Raw genomic sequence first — 8,983 nt, 5'->3', positions numbered from 1 at the left:
CTTGTCCCTCCTTGTTAATGGAAACCTTGGTCTTTCCTGGACAACAGGAAGCTCTGAGCCTGGCCCTGGTCTGTGCTGCAGGCTGCTCACATTGGCAGAGGCTCCCGCACACAGGCCTGTCCTGAGGATGGAGTGTCGCAGCCGGGACCTCTAAGACCCTCCTGTCCCCCTCAGCGCTGCCGTCCTGGTCTGTGAGGGGGCCGGCTGTGTTCTGTTCCTTCCCAGGCCCCTTGCCCATGGGCGTGGCCAGGCCTGCATTGGGCAGCAGCTTTTCCTGTCACTGTCCTGCCAAGGGAGAGAGTGAGACTCCTTGGGACAGAAGTGTTGCTCCTGCCTGGGTGTGGTGTCCATAGCCAGGGAACACCCAGCACTTATCAGTCCCTGCTGTGGTTGTGGTGGCCAGCTAGGTCCAAGGCAGCATCCTGGAGAAGGCAGAGCCTACCTCCAGCAATTTCTAGAAGACACCCCCAAACACACTCAGGGATGGAGTAGAGGAGCCACCAGGTCGGTCACTTCTGTGGGCTTCTGTCCAGTGCTGGGCAGTTAATGACAGAGCCCTGGAGAGCGTGTGTCAGGCACGTCACTGTAGCGTGGAAGGATATGGTCTTGCCGTTGTAGGGGCTGCACCGTGTACCCTTCCTGATGGTGCTAACCGCAGTGACCAGAATGTGGTATCTCTGGAGGTCTTCAAAAGGGCCGTTCCAGAAGAATGAGGCCACTGGAGAGGAGTGTCACAGCCGGGACCTGACCCTAGGCACTGGCCCAGGTGTTCTCAGAGGGAAGCATCCTGTCATCGGAGCTGACCCTTGCAGACAGAAGACCCCGGGCAGGGAGAAAGCAGCTGTCTTCTGGCCAGGGAGCATCTTTCCGTGGCCATCCCTGGGGGGAGCATCTCTCCGTGGCCGTCCCTGGGGGAGTACCTCTCTCTGGCAGTCCCTGGGGGGAGCACCTCTCTGTGGCCACCCCTGGGGGAGCACCTCTCCATGGTCATTCCTGTGGGGAGCATCTCTCCCTGGCCATCCCTGGGGGTAGCACCTCTCCGTGGCCATCCCTGGAGGAGCACCTCTCCCTGGCCGTCCCTGGGGGACACTGCTGACTCCTTCATCGGGAAGGCACAGTTTCCAGCACTGGGTGGAGAGCTGAGGACGCCCAGCCTGTGGCACTGTGTCGTGGCATCCTGGACACTCACACGGTCAGGAGGCAGCGCACTGCAGAATCCTCAGACCCGAGGGAGCCAGGAGGCCTCTCGAGGAGGGGAGGAGGAAGTCTCAGGGGTTCTGCAGCCCCGAGGATACAGATATCGTGATCTCAGCCTCCCGCTGCTTCCCGAGGTCGGGATGCGCTGCTGGCCATGGGCTCCTCCATCTGCTGTTCCAGGATCACCCGGCCACGGCCGGTTGGCTGGACTGGTGCTACTCACTCAGGCCACAGCCCTGCTAAGCTCGGGCTCCCCATCCCAGCGCTGGCTGCGCACCGGACATTTCCAGGGCCACATAGTAGATGCTGCGGTGCTCTGCCCAGAACCTCTTCAGCATCCATGCTCCCTCACCTTAGCTGCAGCCCTGACAGGGCACAGCCGGACTCCCAGGGGCCTCCCAGGGGCCTGTGACTAGTGGCTCTGAGGCCAGCTTCTCCCGCATCCTGCCTTCCTCGCTTCCTGGCAGGTCTGTTCCCTGACGCTCACCCTATGTACAGCCTCTGCCTCAGCATGCTCTGGTCCTGGCCCGATGGGCATGAGTGCACCTGGCCTGTCCGTGGGAACAGAGACAAGGTGCCTTCCCTGGCCTCAGTGGCCGGGTCTGCCAAGGGCTGGGCTTTCCAGCCTTGGCTTCTGACATTCTGTGGAGGAAAGGGCAACCAACAGGACCCTCCTGCCCTGCCCCCTGCCCCTGAGCCCACCCCGCACACAGGCATTTATTCCCTCTTCTGGGATGAACTGTGTCCTGAAAATGGTGACGGAGTTGTGAGCTCTAGGCCTGTGCGGTGACCTTGCTTGGAAATAATGGCAATCTCAGCGGGAGGCATTAGGATGGCCCCAGACCAACAGGACCGTGTCCTTATAAAAGGGGAAATGTGGACCAGAGACAAACCTGCACAGGCAGGACCTGGGAGAATGTCCTGGCCACCAGAAGCCAGAGGAGTCTGCAGCTCTTCCAGAGCCCTCAGAAGGAAGGACCCTCCTGCCTGCAGCCAGGAGCAGGACTCCTGTGGTGTCGGCTGCTCACTCCTTCCAGTCTTATTCACTGTAGTAAATGCAAATCTAACATTTGCCCCCCCAGCCTTCAAAGAGGGTGTCTGTTCCTAGGTGCCTGGGCCTTGATGCTGACCTGGAGAACCCTGTGCCCTCTCCAGCACGTGGAAAGCCCACGTAGGTTCATCCCCTCATTCCTGCAGCCTGGTCGAAGGAGAAGTGCTGCAAGCCAGGTGGGTTTCAGGCATATAGTGACCAGGTGAAGTGCCTGCTGCTCCGGAGCTCTCACCCCTGGGGACAATAGGAGGAGGCAATAGAGAAAGACACAGGTTAGTGAGCATGGGGGCCGACGAGGGGCACAGGCCCAGGGCCCAGTGTATGCCGGGAGGGCAGGGCTGCTCCGTATGGCTGACCAGGGCTCTGGGAATCAGAACCCAGCAGAGAGCATTAGAGAGGGGCCCAGCGGGGCAGGGCTTGGGTGTCGGGAGTCCCCAAGGAGGTCAGTGTGGTTGTGGCCGGGGCTTCTGGGAAGTGGGGTGGGATAAGCTCCCTGAGGGACCCCATTGTGCAGATCCTGCTGGGTTCCCAGAGGGGTTGAATTTTTTCTAAACAGTGGAATAAAATGGGTTAGTGGTCACGTCTAAAAGAGCAGTCCGTACCCTATAATCCAGCAGCCCCATTTCTGGGGGTGCACCCAAACACCTGAAGCAGGGACTCAAAGTTGTCACACATCACGTCATAGCCACGGCATCGACAGGAGCCCAAAGGCAGAAGCCCCCGAGTGTCCATCTGCAGGTGAGTAGGGGAGCAGAACGTGGTCCGTCCATAGGACAGATGACCACCCAGCCGTGAGGGACAGGAAGTTCTGATACCTGCTTCAACACGAGGACCATTCGCTGAGGAAGGAAATGACAGGGTGCTAAGATTCTACACGTGAGGCTCCTCATGACCAATCTGCAGAGCCACAGTGGGTGGCAGTTACCGAGGAGGAATGGCCCAGAGAGAGGGCAGCTCCACCCCACCTCTACTGTCCTCCTCCGCAGCGGGTTCCAGAGTGTGACCGGCTGGCTCCAGACCAGGCCCAACGTGCCCCAGGAGGGACTCCCCATGATGTCGACTGGCTGCGGTGGGGAGGGGGCTGTAGGCCGAGGCTGGGACACCAGCTACTAGCCAGGCCCCTTCCCAGTTCCTGGAATGGAGCATCCTGAGCCGCATCAGAAAGTCCTGCAGGCTCCTTCCTGCACCGGCCCCTGCGCTGCCCGGGCAGGCCCAGAAGGGGAATCACCTGCCCTGGGAAAAAAAAAGGCGAGAGAGGGAGAAAAGAAGCACAATTAAAATCTTAGTGTATGAATAATTACATTTTAAAAATCCCCACATTTTTTTTACATCAAAAGGAATTCTGTAATCAGAGGTTTAATTTGCAGATTTAGTGGCATTTGGCAGGTTGAACGTGGACGCTCTGAAGTGAGAAAGCGTGGGATTTGGGGATGGAAGCACAGAATGGGAGGCTCTGTTGGGCCAGAATCCGGGCTTTGAGCCCCTCTGTGCTGCTGCTGCTGCACTTCCCCTGCCCATAGTGGCTGGCTGCAGGGCCAGGAAGGGCCACCCGCCCTTAGCCTCACGCCAGTTGGCAAAATAGCCTCTTGGATTTGTTTCCTGATTATTTGCTCTTTGAAAAAAATAAATAAAATAAAAAAGAAAGAAAGGAAAATTTGAAATTCTGAAAATATAGGAAAACAGCAAAAGAACAAAAGGAAAATGAATGTCACCTATGTATTTTTCTCCTAAGTGAAAAGAATCAAAACAAAATAGTAACGTTGACACAGGAAGGTGGGAAAGAGATTTGGACCCTAGAAGCTTTTCAGAACCCATTGGGATGGAGCGTGGAGGGGGCTGAGACCTGCCTCCAGGGCGGGAGGGTCAGCACGAGGAGGGAGATGCAGATGGCCTTCTCTGGAGCTTAGGGGAGACAGGCCTGGGTCCAGCCAGTCCTGAGATGGGTACCAACCCAGGATTGAACCCCGGGGGGACGTGACCTCCTCTACCGAGGAAGGTCAGCAGCCAGTAGTGTAGGGACAGTGGCCTGGGTCCTGAGGGTGGCGGGTTCATGTAGGGGAGCAGGGGCTCACTGAGGGGCACCTCAGAAACCAGCACAGCAGGGGCTCCTGAGGAAGCGGCCAGGCGCATTAGGGAGGATGAAGACAAGGGAGGGCTTACTGCGCCACAGCCGACCAGAGCCATGTGGCCACAGGTCAGTTGGGGAACAGGACAGGCCCTTTCAGAGGATGTGAAGATGAAATCCAGAGCCAGGACAAAGCAGGACTGTCAGGGTGAACCCAGGGGGGCACCTTCCTCTTCTAGAGCTGAGGTGTCCAGCGAATTTGAAGGGCTGCCATTACTGTAATAGGACAGGCCACCACCAAGGTATCATGACTGTAGAGTGACAGGCTACCACCAAGGTATCATGACTATAGAGTGACAGGCAACCATGAAGGTATCATGATTGTAGAGTGACAGGCTCTTCCCCAGGTGTCATAACAATAGAGTGACAAGTTTCCCCCCCCCAGCTGTCATGACTGTAGAGTAACAGGCTCCGCCCACAGGTGTCATGACTGTAGAGTGACAGGCTCCCCAAGGTGTCATGACTGTAGAGTGACAGGCTCTGCCCCCAGGTGTCATGACTGTAAATTGACAGGCTCCGCCCCCAGGTGTCATGACTATAGAATGACAGACCACCACCAAGGTATCATGACGGTAGAGTGACAGGCTATCACCAAGGTATCATGACTGTAGAGTGACAAGCTCCCCCCCTCCCAGATGTCATGACTGTAGAGTGACAGACGCCCTCCAGGTGTCATGACTGTAGATTGACAAGTTCCTCCCAGGTGTCATGGCTGTAGAGTGACAAGCTCCCCCAGGTGTCATGACTGTAGAGTGACAGGCTCCCCCCAGGTGTCATAACTATAGAGTGACAGGCTCCTTCCAAGTGTCATGACTATAGAGTGACAGGCTCCACCCAGGTGTCATGGCTGTAGAGTGACAGGCTCTCCCCAGGTGTCATGACTATAGAGTGACAGGATCCTTCCACATTTCATGACTTTAGAGTGACAGGCTCCCCTCAGGTGTCATGACTGTAGCGTGACAGGATCCCCCCAGGTGTCATGACTGTTGAGTGACAGGCTCTCTCCATGTGTCATGACTATAGAGTAACAGGCTCCTTCCAAGTGTCATGACTATAGAGTGACAGGCTCCCCCCAGGTGTCATGACTGTAGAGTGCAGGCTCTCCCCATGTTTCATGACTGTAGAGTGAGTAGCTTCCCCAGGTGTCTTGACTGTAGAGTGACAGGTTCCCCCCCACCCCAGGTGTCATGACTGTAGAGTGACAAGTTCTTCCCAGGTTTCATGAATGTAGAATGACAAGCTTCCCCCAGGTGTCATGGCTGTAATGTGACAGGCTCCCCCCAGTTGTCATTACTGTAGAGTGACAGGCCCCCCCCCCAGGTGTCATGACTGTAGAGTGACAGGCTCTCCCCAGGTGTCATGACTGTAGAGTGGCTCCCCCCAGGTGTCATGACTACAGAGTGACAGGCTCCCACCAAGGTGTCATGACTCTAGAGTGACAGGCTCTCCCCAGGTGTCATGACTATAGAGTGACTGGCTCCCCACAGGTGTCATGACTGTAGAGTGACAGGCTCCTCCCAGGTGTCATGACTACAGAGTGACAGGCTCCACCCAGGTGTCATGACTATAGGGTGACATGCTCTACCCAGATGTCATGACTATAGAGTGCCATGCTCTCCCCAGGTGTCATGACTGTAGAGTAACAGGCACCCCTCAGGTGACTGTAGATTTTTGACAGGCTCCCCCCAGGTGTCATGACTGTAATGTGAAGGCTCCCCCCAGGTGTCACGACTGTAGAGTGACAGGCTCCTCCCAGGTGTCATGACTATAGAGTTACCGCCACCCCCCAGGTGTCATGACTCTAGAGTGACAGGCTCTCCCCAGATGTCATGACTGTAGAGTGACTGGCTCCCCACAGGTGTCATGACTGTAGAGTGATAGGCTCCCCCCACAGGTGTCATGACTTTAGGGTGACAGGCTCTACCCAGGTGTCATGACTGTAGAGTAACAGGCACCCCTCAGGTGTCATGACTGTAGAGTGACAGGCTCCCCCCAAGTGTCATGACTGTAATGTGAAGGCTCCCCCCAGGTGTCATGAATATAGAATGAAAGGTTCCTCCCAGGTGTCATGAATGTAGAGTGACAGGCTCCCCTCCCAGGTATCATGACTGTAGAGTGACTGGTTCCCCCCAAGTGTCATGACTGCAGAGTGACAGGCTCCCCACCAGGTGTCATGACTGTAGAGTGACAGGCTCCCCAACCAGGAGTCATGACTGTAGAGTGACAGGCCTCCCCAGATGTCATGACTGTTGAGTGACAGGCCCCCCCAGGTGTCATGACTGTAGAGTGACAGGCTCTCTCCAGGTGTCATGACTGTAGAGTGACAGGATCCTCCCAGGTGTCAAAACTGTAGAGTGACAGACTCAACCCAGGTGTCATGACTGTAGCGTGACAGGCTCCCCCCAGGTGTCATGGCTGCAGAGCTACAGGATCCCCCCAGGTGTCATGACTGTAGAGTGAAAGTCTCTCCCCAGGTGTCATGACTGGAGAGTGACAGGCTCCTTCCAAGTGTCATGACCGTAGAGTGACAGGCTCCACCCAGGTGTCACGACTGCAGAGTGACAGGATCACCCCAGGTGTCATGACTGGAGAGTGCCAGGCTCTCCCCAGGTGTCATGACTGTAGAGTGACAGGCTCGCCCAAGATGTCATGACTGTAGAGTGACAGGTTCCCCCCAGGTGTCATGACTATAGAGTGACAGGCTCTTCCCCAGGTGTCATGACTGTAGAGGACACATTCCCCCAAGGTATCATGACTGTAGAGTGACAGGCTCCCCCCAGGTGTCATGAGTATAGAGTGACAGGATCCCCCCAGGTGTCATGATGGTAGAGTGACAGGCTCTTCCCCAAGTGTCATGACGGTAAAGTGACAGGCTCTCCCCAGGTTTCATGACTGCAGAGTGACAGGCTCCACCCTGGTGTCATGACTCTAGAGTGACAGGTTCTTCCCCAGGTGTTATGAATGTAGAGTGACAAGTCCTTCCCCAGGTGTCATGACTGTAGAGTAACAGGCTCCCCCCAGGTGTCATGACTGTAGAGTGACAGGCTCCCCTAGGTGTTATGACTGTATAGTGACAGGCTCCCCCCCAGGTGTTATGACTATAGAGGACACATTCCCCCCAAGGTATAATGACTGTAGAGTGATAGGCTCCCCCCAGGTGTCATGACTGTAGAGTGACAGACTCCTCCCAGGTGTCATGACTGCAGAGTGACAGGCTCCCCCACAGGTGTCATGACTGCAGAGTGACAGGCTCCCCCACAGGTGTCATGTATTTAATGTGATAGGCTCCCCCAGGTGTCATTACTGTAGAGTGACAGGCCCCCCCCCCCAGGTGTCATGACTATAGAGTGACAAGCTCCTTCCAAGTGTCATGACTTTAGAGTGACAGGCTCCCCTCAGGTGTCATGACTGCAGAGTGACAGGCTCCCCCTAGGTGTCATGACTGTAGAGTGACAGGCTCCCCCCAGGTGTCATGACTGCAGAGTGACAGGCTCCACCCATGTGTCATGACTGTAGAGTAACAGGCTCTTCCCCAGGTGTCATGAGTGTAGATTGACAGGCTCTTACCCTGGTGTCATGACTGTAGAGTGACAGGCCTCCCCACAGGTGTCATGACTGCAGAGTGACAGGCTCCACCCATGTGTCATGACTGTAGAGTAACAGGCTCTTCCCCAGGTGTCATGAGTGTAGATTGACAGGCTCTTACCCTGGTGTCATGAATGTAGAGTGACAAGCTTCCCCCAGGTGTCATGACTGTAGAGTGACAGGTTCCCCCTAGGTGTCATGACTGTTGATTGACAGGCTCTCCCAGGTGTCATGACTGTAGATGACACATTCCCCCCAAGTTATCCTGACTGTAGAGTGACAGGCTCCCCCCAGGTGTCATGAATGTAGAGTGACAGGCTCCCCCCAGGTGTCATGACTATAAAGTGACAGTCCTTCCCCAGGTGTCATGACTGTAGAGTGACAGGCTCCCCCCCAGGTGTCATGACTATAGAGTGACACGTCCCCCCCCCAGGTGTCATGACTGTAGAATGACAGGTTCCCCCCAGGAGTCATGACTGTAGGGTGACAGGCTTCCCCCAGATGTCATGACTGCAAAGTGACCGGCTCCCCCCAGGTGTCATGACTGTATGGTTACAGGTTCCCCCAAGCAGTCATGGCTGTAGTGTTATAGTCTCCCCCCAGGTGTCATGACTGCAGAGTGACAGGCTCCACCCAGGTGTCATGACTCTAGAGTGACAGGCTCCTCCCCAGGTGTCATGAGTGTAGAGTGACAGGTCCTTCCCCAGGTGTCATGACTACATGTAGAGTGACAGGCTCCCCCCAGATGTCATGATTGTTGAGTGACAGGCTCCCCCAGGTGTCATGACTGTATAGTGACAGGCTCCCCCCCAGGTGTCATGACTGTAGATGACACATTCCCCCCAAGGTATCATGACTGTAGAGTGACAAGCTCCCCCCAGGTGTCATGAATATAGAGTGACAGGATCCCCCCAGGTGTCATAAGTGTAGAATGACAGACTCCTCCCAGGTGTCATGACTGTAGAGTGACAGGCTCTTCCCCAGGTGTCATGACTGTAGAGTGACATGCTCTTCCCCAGATGTGA

Source organism: Marmota flaviventris, chromosome 14, assembly GCF_047511675.1.
Source record: "Marmota flaviventris isolate mMarFla1 chromosome 14, mMarFla1.hap1, whole genome shotgun sequence".
Classification (NCBI taxonomy): Eukaryota; Metazoa; Chordata; class Mammalia; order Rodentia; family Sciuridae; genus Marmota; species Marmota flaviventris.
The sequence above is the reverse complement of the archived record's forward strand: the minus strand, read 5'-3'. Positions refer to the sequence as shown.